This window comes from Canis lupus, chromosome 2 (genome assembly GCF_003254725.2).
Source record: "Canis lupus dingo isolate Sandy chromosome 2, ASM325472v2, whole genome shotgun sequence".
Lineage (NCBI taxonomy): Eukaryota > Metazoa > Chordata > Mammalia > Carnivora > Canidae > Canis > Canis lupus.
The window spans coordinates 21,243,489-21,256,800 of record NC_064244.1 but is presented as its reverse complement, the minus strand read 5'-3'; the positions used below and the strand labels follow the sequence as shown (position 1 = coordinate 21,256,800).

The 13,312-nt window shown below is 49.5% G+C and overlaps 1 protein-coding gene across 17 annotated transcripts in view; it reads right to left on the bottom strand.

The window, feature by feature from the left end:
* The window catches only part of FRMD4A (FERM domain containing 4A), a 751,487-nt gene that overhangs the window by 154,963 nt on the left and 583,212 nt on the right, over positions 1–13,312 (bottom strand). The window lies entirely within an intron of this gene.

Here is a 13,312-nt window from a genome sequence, read left to right as displayed (position 1 = left end):
TTGTCAGTTGTTCAAGCCCCCAGTCTGTGGTATTTTGTTGTGGCAGCCCCAACTAATTCAGGTACATTTCCCTTTAATTCAACAAATATTACTGACTAATATGTGCAGGTTACTAGCCATTACGGCAGGACCCAGAAAAAGGGGTGTCCTGTAGCACCTGCTGATAAGGACAGCTTATCAGGGGTGCAGAGGATGAGCTAATACTCATTTTAAGAAGCTAAAGCAGAGAGTTTCCCTTTGCTATCTCGCTCCTGGGCTCACAGGGTGGCAGCCTCTGGGCTTCCCTGACCATCGGTTTACCAATAAAAGCAACTGGAAATGACAGGACTGGATTTGAAGCCCAGGCTGAGTTTCCTCTCCCTGAAAGCTATATGAATCAACAGGAGAATCTTTTTGTTTGTTTTTGTTTTTTGTTCTTTTTCAACAGGAGAATCTATCTTATAAATTAACACCATCTAAGATACTATACTTCTGCTCATGCTAAAATGTGAAACATGAATAAGTAATCCCTGTAACCAATAGGGCAGTCGGAATTTTATAGAAGACCCTCCTTGGTAAATGGTAGACAACAACGCGGTGAGGTCAACGTGGCACCTGAGGATGTCACTGATAAATTACAAAGTAGATCAGAGGGAGGGGGTTCAGGCTGTGTTTGCTACAGGCTGCTACAGGCTCAGCGCCACCTCCAGCCCCTGGAGGTCCCTGGCTGCCCACATACAGAGCATTTAATGCAGAGGTCATGACTGAATGTAAGGATGGTGTGGCTGGTTTTAAATTGCAATGCACCATACTTTATCTGTCCAAATGATTGCCATTCCTTTCAAAGTAGTCAGAGTATTCCTATGACTCCTGCTCACATTTTTGATACTGGGTTGCCTTTGAAGCTCACATCACACTTATAAGAACATCTTCCCTGGTGACAAATCTTTTTGTCCTCAGAATGGATTTAATTGTTTTTCTTCTTCTTTTTTTAAAAAGATTTTATTTACTTATTCATGAAAAAAACACAGAGAGGGAGAGAGGCAGAGACACAGGCAGAGGGAGAAGCAGGCTCCATGCAGGGAGCCGGATGTGGGACTCGATCCTGGGTCTCCAGGATCATGCCCTGGGCCAAAGCAGGCGCTAAACCACTGAGCCACCCAGGGATCCCCTTTACTTGTTTTTCTAAGTGGCAAAAAGTCACTTTAAGTCAAGTGTAGTGAGCAGGATGGAAGTGGAGGAGGAGGTGGTCAAGCTGGTTTTATAAAACAAGGTGTGACTATTACATAATTATTGTGGGTTCTTCGGGCTTATGGTGAGCTTTCTGGCCCAAACTTTGAGTGACAGAAATAAGATTTCCTTCCCCTTAAGAGTAAATGTTAAAGCCAATGTCTCAGTGGGACTGATCAGAGACCCATAAACTTACCAAGGAAGGGGAAGAATTACTCTCAGGGCTGGTACAGTTTTTCTGTAACGTGATTAAGTACAGTAATCACAGTATGGAAGGGGGGGTGGTGAGTGGAAGGTGTGTGGGGGGAGAGGAATGGAGGGGAAGCAAATGGGGTCTTAGCCACGAAGCCTAAGATATGGGGGCCCAGCAGCAAGGCCTCACACATGGCAGACGTGAGGGTACGGGGCTACTGTAGCTGCCCATAGGAAATGCTCGTCTGTGTAACCCCCCTTCTAATGCCATGCCTTCTGAAGAAGCCACCGAGGCCCTGCTACATCCTAGATGTGGTGCTACACACTCTCCTAGATGGTTGCCTTACCACCTAGAATAAGATTCTATTGTTCCTTCGCCAACAGAGATTTTGAGACTTGGAGATGGCAGGCAGGCTGTTCTCGGTCTGACAGCAAAGCCAGGATTCCAAACAAAGTCAGGCCGGACTCAAGGCCCATGCACATCACTCCCCTGCCCCCCACCCCTGCTGACCTTCCTTTCCGGGTGGGAGGTCAAGGATCACGTGCCAGAGGGCCCCATCTGGGTGAGGGCTGTGTTGCTCACCAGATGCCAGGACGCTGCGGTACTTTGAACTTGAGTAACGTTGAGCCTCCCCCCTGCCCCGCAAAGATGAAAAATCACGTTTCAGAGTCTGCAGAGCTTAAGAACTGACTCGACACGCTCAAGGAATCACTGGAGTGATGGGCACCCCATTCTGGGAGCTTCGTGGGGACGAACTTTTGGCTTCTCGGTGGTGACAGGGCCCTATGATTGCGCAGTAACCACAACCCTGTCTACAGTAAGAAAATGAACATTCTAGGTGACTCATCAACTGGAGGCAACTGAGCAACAGCAGCACCACCAGAATAAACTGTATGATCTCAAACTAACCTTTATAGGATTGTACCTAATTGAACGTAAAAAAACAAAAAAAGGCCCGTTACTTGACACACGACACTTAGGATGGGTCACATGCACCACCCTCAATGAAGAAAAGTCTATATTCCACACAATTTACAAAGAGGGAAACAAAGGCACTGAAGGGGAAGCTAACAGATCCCAGAAGAGGCTGAGGTCACAGCTCCCGAATCTTATGTCCCTGGAAAAGCCACATTCTTTCTTCCACTGTCACGGTGAGTGGCAGCAGCCCAGCGGGTCACTGCCGAATCGCCGGGAGGGAGGGCTCTGCTCCCCCTGGCCTGATGGATGTGTAGCATGAGCAGTGAAGCCACCGTGACGTGGGGGGTTGTTTGTCATCACAGCACAACCTCGCCTATCCTGATTGATTCAGGCACCGTATCAATTACTCTTTAATTCTCTGTATGGCTGGTTTAAAAACTACTTACGGCATCGGCTCTGTGATTTCCTGATCTTGCAAACAGAGACAATATCCCACCTTGACATGATAGTGATTAATGAACTACACTGTTCCGAACATTTCTTAAACTCATTTAAGAAAGTTGCTGGGTAGGCAGAAAGCTTTATGCCATTATGTACTTTGAAGGGATGTTTACAGAATCCTGCTGATTACAGTCTGCTGGTTACTGGTGCTATAAACATTTGTGGGGCTTTGCAGGGGCCGGGCTGGGAGCCAGGCCAGAAAGGCAGCTGGTGGCCCACTCAAAGGCTACAGGACACACTGGACAAGCTGCGTGCGTCTCAGGTCAGAAGCTGCCTGTTCTGGGTCACCGGCGCTGTCCTGGCCACATGAGGTCACTACATTTAAGACTGACTTTCTCCCAGCCTATAATTAACTACACTCACTCAACAGCTTCTCCCTTTTCATGTTCCCTTCTCTTCTCAGGTTCTTTTTTCATTTGTCCTCCTAAGGTTTTATTTCTCCTTATATTTGACAAATAAAATCTCTTAATAAATGCCCCGCTCGAAATGTGCTGCCTGATGGGAGCTGCTCAAGATGCTAGCAGGATGGCCTTTGTGAGGCTAACAGAGCTTAGAAACCCGGGTTTTGGTCACATTCTTCAGGGGAAAGGGACAGAGTGGCTCTTTGGCACTGCAACGTGGCCCTACCACTCATATTTGAGGTCCCCAGGGCTCTGGACTACTTCAGTGGGAAATGTGCTCATACCCAGCACACACAGGCTTCCAGAATAGGCCTGGTCTGCCTTCCAAGGAGGGACATGATCAAAAGAGCACTTTTTAAGGACGGAGGGTGATGAAGTGATCTAGGCATGTCCCCAAGGTGATGATCCTTCCAGGATCCAAGGTGATGATCCTCCAGGTGATTCCTGTGAGGCGTCCTAGCAGAGCCCAGGGAGAGAAATCAGACGACCAGCGGCTCCTCTCCAGTCTCCCACACGGTATTTTATCATCCCTCGCATATCATACAACCACTTTAAACTTCACATGGCTACATCCCAGACAAATGTTCCTGGACAGATGGTACAGGGTACTCTGGGCCTCAGAGTCCTCATCACTAAAACCACCAATTAGGTTCAGGAACTGGATTCCTGCCTTAAAACATCCACATATATGTCATCATGACATGACATGTCTTCCTCCCCCCAAAGTTCCCAACCTTCTCAAGGTCTATTCACCTATTCTCAAAAGCTTCACAACCATTCCACACACCCCCACCCCTACACCCCTTGAACTCTTAAACCTAGTCAGTTTCTTACATAATTTGGGGCAAATATCTAACCTTTCTGTGCCTCGGTCTTCTCAGCTGCAAAATGGAGGCGATAACTATATCCACGTCCTAGGGCTGTTTTGAAGATGAAATGAATTAATATTGATCTGCACAAGGGGCTTAGATAGTGCCTGCCCCAAAGAAAGTATCTTCTGTGTTATGATTCCAGACCCTCATCACCTCACCTACGAATTATTGTAAGAACCTTCTACATGGTGTCATCTTCTAAAAGTCAGCCTGGTATTGCAGGTCAATCTTTGAATCCAGTTTACCTATGCAACCTCACTCTGACTAGTTCCCTATGAAAATACTCATTTCTGTTTGATCTTTTTGCATGGGCATAAAGGAAACACCAATTTCATTTTTACTTCTAAACTTTTGCCCACAGCCTCCCCTCTCTTCCCTCTTCTCATTTAAATCTGCCCTGTTTAAAGCCCACTTCTTCCAGGAAACCCTCTCTGGCCATGCCACCTACAAATGGTCTCTTTTTCCTCTGAATCTCTATAACATTTGCCACATGTACTTCAATCACCCTTAGCATGCATGCTCTTGCATTGTGGTGAATTTATTGTAATTTATTTATTTTACTTTTTTAAAAAGACTTTATCCATTCATGAGAGACACACAGAGAGAGAGGCAGAGACACACACAGGCAGAGGGAGAAGCAGGCTCCATGCCGGGAGCCTGATGTGGCACTCGATCCCGGGTCTCCAGGATCACACCCTGGACTGAAGGCAGCACTGAACCGCTAAGCTACCTGGGCTGTCCAATTTATTGTAATTTAAAATTTTTTATTTTTTTAAAGATTTTATTTATTTATTCATGAGAGACAGAGAGAGAAAGGCAGAGACATAGGCAGAGGGAGAAGCAGGCTCCCTGCCTGATGCGGGACTCGCTCCCAGGACCCCGGGATCATGACCTGAGCTGAAGGCAGATGCTCAACTGCTGAGCCACCCAGGTGTCCCAATTAAAAAAAATTTAAACAGGGGAGCTCCTGGATGGCCCAGCTGGTTAAGTGTCAGACTCTTGGTTTCGGCTCAGGTCATGATCTCCTGGGTGGTGAGATGGAGCCCCACACTGGGCTCTGTGCTCAGCAGGGAGTCTGCCTGAAGATTCTCTCCCTTGGCACCCCCAAGGAGATCTCTCAAATAAATAAATCTTTAAAAAGTTTTAAGTTGTGGCAAAATGCTCATAACATAGAATCTATCATCTTAACAACTTTTAATGACACAGTTCAATATTGTTAAGCATATTCACATTGTTGTACAACCAACCTCCAGAACGTTTCTCCTACAAAACAGAAACTGTACCCATTAAACAACTCCCCATGCCCCCTCTTCTGGCCCCTGGCAACCACCATTCTGCCTTCTATCCTTATGTACTTGACTATGTACCTCATATAAGTGCAATTACATAGTATTTGTCCTTTTGTGTCTGGCTTAGTTCACTTAGCATAATATCCTCAAGGTTCATTCAGCAAGTTGTAGCAGGTGTCAAAATATCCTTCCTTCTTAAGGCTGAATAATACTCAATTGTATGGACAGACCACATCTTGCTTATCTATTCCTCTGTTGATGGACACTTTGGTTGCCTCCAAGTTTTGGCTATTGTCAATAATGTTGTATAGACACAGTGGATTTTTGGTGACATGATTTGTTGCACCCTATAATGGGCTGAATGGTGGCCCCCAAAAGTTACGTCCACATCCTAACCCCTGGAACCTGTGAGTCTTACCCTATGTTACAGAAAATGTGATTACAATTCTTGAGAGGAAGAGATTATCCTGGATTATCAGGTGACCCTGTATAAATGAACCACATGGATCCTTATAGGACAGAGGCAGACGGATTTCTGTGGCGAAAGGCCACGTGAAGACAGACAAACTTGAAGTGACGAAGCCACATGTCAAGGAAAGCTGGAGACTGCCAGCCGGTTGAAGAGGCAAGGAATGGGTTTTCCCCTCAAGCTTCTGGAGGAAGCATAGCCCTGCCAACAGCTTTATTTCAGCTCTGCCTTCCAGAACTGTGTGAGAATATGTTTCTGTAATTCTAAGCCACAGAGTTTGTGGGGATTTGTTACAGCAGCCTCAGCAAACAAATATACATGCTCAGACTGCAACCCCCAAGATCTGGGACCCCCTCCAGAGTCCCTGACACGGAGTCCCTGACAGCAGGAAACTCCACACTGGCTGGCTGGTTGGTTGAGGCAGGAGTAAACTGGGACCAAAGTTCTCTCTTTCCAGTACCGTGGACTTTCTGGGCAAGGAAGCCATATAGGAAAGTCCAGGTGGGGAAGCCTCTGTCTCAGAGCTGACCTGAACTGGGGGGACTCTCCCCTCACACACCCCTTCCTGTCATCTGCAGTCCCCTTGGAGCATCTCACAGATTCTAAATCAAGGGAATTGCCACTCTTGAATTAATTGCATTAAAAAGAATTAAAACATTAAAGGGCTCCCATCTGTGCTTTGGGAGGAACCGAGGCCCCCCAGGCCTGAAGACTGACCTCTCCCTTCCCCTCTGCTCCCCTCCTTCCCCTCCCCTCCTCCCTAAGGCCTTTTCGGATAATTCACTTCTCATGCAGCACACAGGGACCGCTGGGCTGCCAGGGCTGGCTCCGCACCCACTGGCCAGGCACCCTGATGGCAATGCCAGCCCCAGGAAATGGTGATTCCCTGCCCTGCAGGGGTGGCCATGGCTGAAGAGTGGAAAGAAACGTGGTCAGCCTGCCCTTTCTGTCCAAGTCCTCTGGAAACTTAGAGGGAGAGAGGGGTGCAGAATACAGGACACCTGAGCTCGCTGCCTCTCTGAAGCCCTGCCTGTCATTGTGTTCCCGAGCAGCTGGGAGCCCTGCCCTCCCCCTGCCCCTGGGGGCTCTGTAATAAGCAGGGCGAGCGCTTGTTGGCTGCCCATTATTCCTGGGGAGGGGGCACCAGTGATGGAGAGAAAGCATGAGGTCATCCTGCACGGGGACAAGGGTCTGGCGGCACTCCCCTTCCCAGTCACCCTCTTGATGCTCTGGCTGATTAGCTGGGGCGGCTGACTTCCTTCCTGCCCTCTGAGCACAGCCCTGGGTTCTGTAGCAGAGGCATAGGGGGGCCACCTCGTCATGCAGGCTGATGGAAGAGCAACAGGATACCTGCCCGGGAGAGGGAGAAGGGGTCCTAAAGTTAAGCTGGTCCTGCCAGGGAAGCATCTCTCTATTCAGAGGTCCCCCTCCATCCTGAACCCCAACCCATCAGAGGACACGAGACAAATGCTGCTCCTCCAGCTTAAGAGCAGCCAGTGGCAGATCCTCTCCGTAAAGCTGGCAGGGGATGTGGCCACGACCAAAGGCTTCTGTCTACGGCTGTGGCCTCTGTCCCATAGCTGCTCGAGGTGCTTTACACAAACTGAGGGGTCAGTCCTCACCAGAAGCTCGGGAGGGAGATGCCAGGATCACCCCCACTTGATGGAGGAGGAAGCTGAGGTAGAGACAACAGTAACTGGCCAGATACGCACCACTAGTAACTAGCAGGTCTTAACCCTACAGCTGGTGAGTGCAGGTCACCCCGGGAGGCTGGATCACATAGAGCCAGAGAGAATATTTACCCAACTCATTAACTTACAGGGGAGGAGACGAAGGCTCAGGGGGTGGAGATGCCTGTCCAAGGAGGTCATCTTAGTTGCTGGCACAGGTAGGGCTGGGGTCCAAGCACCCACTGCAGCCCTTGGGCCCTTCTACGATTCCATGTCAGTAGGGACTGTGCGGGTTGTTTCAGAAAGGGCTGCAAAGTTCTGAAGCAGGAAGCACCCCAAAAATGACAGGAGGTGTCCTGGCAGGCAGAGGTGGTCATTTGCTTATGAACCATAACATACACTATATTAAGGTTCAGGCTTCCGGGCCTCTCCTTGGCTTTCCCTCCTGCTGTTACCGCCTTCCCCTCCCCCAGGACTGTCTTTTTCTGCAGCACACCACCCCTCACCCCTGCCCCGGATTCTGGGCTGCAAGATTCACTTTTATTGCCTAACTTAATTTTTTTTAAGATTTTATTTACTTATTCATGAAAGACAGAGAGAGGCAGAGGCAGAGGGAGGAGCAGGGAGCCTGATGCAGGACTCGATCCCAGGACACCAGAATCACGACCTGAGCCAAAGGCAGACACTTAACTGACTGAGCCATCCAGGTGCCCTCGCCTAATTTAATCTTCAAAACCGTAGTCTCTGGATGAGGACACAGGGGCTTACAAGTGTTAGTGTGCCCAAGGTCACAACCCCACAAGGGCACAGGGCATATGCAGAGCTTGAGTCTGTGAGGGACTCCAAAGCTTTGGCTTTAAAGACTGGGTACAGATCCAGCAAGTAACAGTGCAGTCCGGAGGGGACTGAGCTGCTTTTTCCAAATGCAACAGAATTTTGCCAGATAATAAGTTCCTAAAGGGCAGGGATCAGGTTTTTACCAAATACTGGAGCCCTGCACCCTGGCACAGCACCTGGCACATAGCAGGTGTCCAATACAGCTTTCTCATCCATAGGCAGCCTGGATGGCTCAGCGGTTTTAAGCTCCTGCCTTCAGCTCCGGGCGTGATCCTGGAGTCCCGGGATCGAGTCCCACCGTCAGGCTCCCTGCATGAAGCCCACTTCTTCCTCTGCCTGTGTCTCTGCCTCTCTCTCTGTGTGTCTCTCCTGAATAAATAAATAAAACCTCATCCATAGACTGAGATATGCTGGGAGCACCTGGGTGGCTCAGGGTTGAGTGTGCATAGTCCCGGGCTCCCCACGGGGAGCCTACTTCTCCCCCTGCCTATGTCTCTGCCTCTCTCTGTGTGTCTCTCATGGATAAATAAAATCTTAAAAAAAAAAAAAAGATTGAGAGAGGCTGAAGGGCTGAAGGGGGCGCAGCTGACTGTTAAGCAGCCTAGCAGGGAAGCAGACCGCAGGAGGGGATGACCCCACACTCGTCTCAAGCAGGGACCCGCTAGGCAGACCCAGCTAGATGGGAACCGATGCCTCATGCTCAGATGTGACAGAGCCACATTTCAACAGGATGCCGTAATACCTACTTTGGCAACACTACCTGTAACCCCAAGGAGGGATGCTTCATGTCCGTACTCCAAACCCCTAACTCAGTGCGGCTTTTCCTCCTACCCTGATTTCTTCCTGACCCCAACTAGGTCACAACTGGCTCCTTTAATGGCTCTCCTCCCCCTCCCCCCGCCCCCCATCCCCTCTCCTGCCAACTGACTGTCATCTGCCTAGAGATGGAGACTCCCGGGAGTAGCCGTCTTGGCTCCCCGGTTGGCCCTCCACCACCATGCACTTCCTCGTATACCACTCTTTCTACGATACTATTTTCTCCCCTTGCTCTCTTCCTCTTATTTCCACATTTCGCTGAGAGACAGCCTGGTCTCAGGTTTAGAGAAGCTGGGGCTGATACCGTCTGGGAGGCTGAGTCTTTCTCATCCATGCATTTGAATGATGCCCAATGGGAAGGCTTTGACAGGCGTACATAATTATTGCTCCTCCAGAAATGCAAAGTGCTTCTGCCAGCCGGCTGGGGAGCCTGCTTTATTCAGGCTCTTGCCCCCTTGGGACTCTGGGCGGGCGGGCAGGTGTTCATTAGGGAGTGCCTGCTGATTAACATAGTAACCCCCAGACTCCAGCCTGCTCACGGCAATGTCACAAGGACTGTTCTTCCAGGGTGGCTCTCCTCGGCAGCCTCTTTGCATTCATGAAATGATAACTGTTTCACTGAGGTGAAAACACAAAAGAGACAAACAGTAGTCAACTTGGCTCTACCGCAGAGGGCCGTCAAGTCTGCAGTCCCAATTCTGAGGTATTTCCAGCAAATGTGGGGATGCCGAAGTTGCTGGGATTCAAGCTTCATCTTCCACAGGTATCATGTCTACCACTTGTATTTTTTTTCCCCCTTTAAAAAGAAGCCTACTCTACAACTCCACTATGACCCTGCCTTGTCCTACAGTGAGTAATAAATCACGATTTTGGATGTGAACGGCCCATACATTCACTGGGAGGTGAAGTGAGTTTTCCAGGATCAAACTGGCAGATGCGTTAACTTTTCCAGTTGGCCAAATGGTACCAGGACCCAATTCAAACTTGAGGTCTTAATGACATTGCACACTGACCTACCCTCTTTGCTTGCTGCTCAGGGAAGAGTGGAGAAGAGTGATATTCAAGAGCCCAGTAAACTAGATCTGTGAAATTGGCTCTGTGTGGCACAGAGGCCACGAAGTCTTAGGCCAGCTTCAATCATTCCAACCACCAATTTATGATCGCAAATAGCTAGGAGCTCTTAGGTGTGTCGTTAGGGAAGACACTGTATGGCCAGAGGGCAGAGAGGAATAGTAAAAGTGGAGCCATTTGCAGGGATAGCTGGTTGATCTGCTTTCTTTGCAATGTAATGTAGAGAAGGGGTGGCACCTGCTGTCCGGAGCCCAGAGTGTGGCTGGTGTTCAAACAGTGTGACCTGCCCTCTTGTATGACGGTGGTGGGAGTGGGGAGTTTGTGAAGGGGGAAAATGTTAACGTTCCTTCATGAAATCGGGGATAGTGGACTTGTGGTCAGACCTCAGGGCTTGGAAGCACAATTCTAGTCTATGTGATTGCTACTCAGCCTTTTGCTTTAAAACACTGAGGCAACAGCCTTTGCCTCAGAGTAGCTGAGAGCATCCACATGATGGTTTATAAAGTACCTGGTGCATGAAAGGCACTCAAAAGCAGGTTCCCCTTTTCTCCTTTGATCAGTAACTGAATCCCCATAAACACCCCTGAAACTCTCATCACTTTGCCAAGGACCCACTCTGATCAGAATCTCAGTCCTCTTTTGATTGAACTGCCACACCCTTTATCTCTGGAACCCTGAATAAATCATCACCACACAGTAGGGAGAACAGGAAGCAGACGACTTCCCTTGGAATTAAATTCATCTGGGTAGGTTTGCCCTAAGTAGCACACCTTCTCCGCTCCCAGTGTCCGCTCTTAATACCCGCCTCCATTCACAGTGGTACTTTACCTCTTTCCACCTGTCCCTACATTAAAATGACATTTATCGGTCAGAAGAAAAGGCAGCCTCTCCCCGGCTCCAGTGAGATGCCCGGACACATGGCACTGGCTTTCCAGTGTTGGTCAGCATTTTAATTTGGAAATTTCCCAAGTCTCCTCCCTGTGGACCTTCCCCCCAACCCGGTTGCTCCTGCAAACTGCTGGCAGGGATACACCTTGCTCTGCATGCTCTGCTGCTGATGTCATTTTCAATATGATTAAGAAGGCACTCCCCCTGGGGTAGGAGTGATGAAAAAGTGCAGGTACGGGTGTCCCAGGAGGCCAAGATCAACTTTGCTGAAAAATATTTATTCCTGAAGAGCAGTTTCATTAAAGTCAGACAAGCAGCAATGCCAAAGGCACTGTAGCCTCCCCGCCTCGTGCTAATTAAGTGGATGAGAACAGATGATATGCCGCAGGGCCCAAAGAAAAATTGTGCGTTCATAATATCCTTGTTCTCAGATCAAAAATATTATTTTATTACTTACCCCCCACACCACCCCCACCACCACTTCTAGGTTTGGAGGAGGCTCACGATGTTTTAAATGGCATAAGAAAGGGGGGTTAAGGACATATATAAGACAGAGGCCATGGAAGAGGGTTCTGGCCACCAGCACACTGGACTCGGTTACACAGCAAGCTCCCGAGCAGGCTGAGGGGGCAGGCGAAGTTCACACACACTTCCCTGGAAGCACACCAGAGAAGAATTTGTCGTACGGTCCCGCACAGTAGGGCCGGCCAGCACGCAGCACGCCTTCCACCTAGTTTCCAGGAATCAAAGAGACGCAACTCACGTGAAACGTTTCCCAGTTAAGCCCCTGACGAAGCCCAGGACAAGGCAGTATGCACCATTTTTGCTGCCTGGAGCAGATTTTATTTTTTATTTAAAAAAATTTTTTTTTAAGATTTTATTTATTCATGAGAGACACACACACACACACACAGAGGCAGAGACACAGGCAGAGGGAGAAGCAGGCTCCATGCAAGCAGCCTGATGTGGGACTTGATCCCGGGTCCCCAGGATCACGCTCTGGGCTGAAGGCGGCACTAAACCGCTGCACCACTTGGGCTGCCCCTGGAGCAGATTTTAAAGCAATTTCTCAAGACTGGATGGTATATTCTGGGAGAGGCCTTTGATATGGTCATAAGTGACTTTGGCCAGAAATTTTGGAGGCTATATTTTATTAGGTTTTAAACACATGCTCGTGTCAGACCTTAGCAGTCTGGCATGGACATTTTGTCTTGATTTGAAAGCCAAGCCGCAGAAGAAATGCGGAGTCAGTCCCAATTCAGGCAACGGGAACAGCCTCCCGTAGACCGAGAAGACGAGAGGAAGGAATCATTTTCAAAAGACCATGTTCAAAAAAGTGAAAGCAGGAGAACTGAGCCAAGTGCTCTTGGATCTGAGCGGGACGGATGGAGGCCGCTGGTGGTGGGCCAGGAGACAGGGAAAGGCCTGGGTCTCCCCTTCCAGAGGCAGGGAAGGTCTCCACGCACAGCCCTCAGAGGGGGCCGGGGAGGCCCACGCAGCAGGAGGGTGGGTGCGAGGGCGGGAGGGAGGAGGTCTCTAAGCTCCCACCTGCTTCTGCTCGTTGCTGCCGGGCTCTGCTCTGCACATCTGCTCCTGTGCCCTCCAGGCCCCTTGCTCTTTGTCTGCTGCCCGAACCACCTCTCCTTCGGGACCCTGCGTGGTGACCCCCACGCAGACAGCTGTCTTCATCTCACGGCCCCAACTCTGACGGCCCAATGGCTGGCTCTACTTAGGGAGGTGTAGCGTGTCAGGTGCCTCTGCTGACACGCGTGCCCCACGACACTCCTCATTGTTCACATCTGTTTTGTTTTTTTGTTTTTTTTGTTTTTTGTTTTTTTCCCAAGAATGACCACCTTCTGGGAGTAGGAACAGTGTCGCACGCTTGCTGCTGTTATGCTTGGCCCAAATGGCCAGCGGTAATGGGCTCCGTGGATGGATGAAGAATCCATGAATGGATGAACAGTGAGGCAGGGAGACAGGAAGCCTTCATGGATACACACCCAGTGTTCCCTGGGTTCCATTCCCAGGTCATGGCCCCCTCAATCCTCACATGGGCCCTGAGTGAGCTTACCTCTTCTCCTGTTTCTAACACCCACTGAATTCAAGTGCATCCCAAAGTCAGGGCATCCCCAACTGCCTGGATCTCCACCAGTTCATTGGGACTCTTACAGAGAAGGT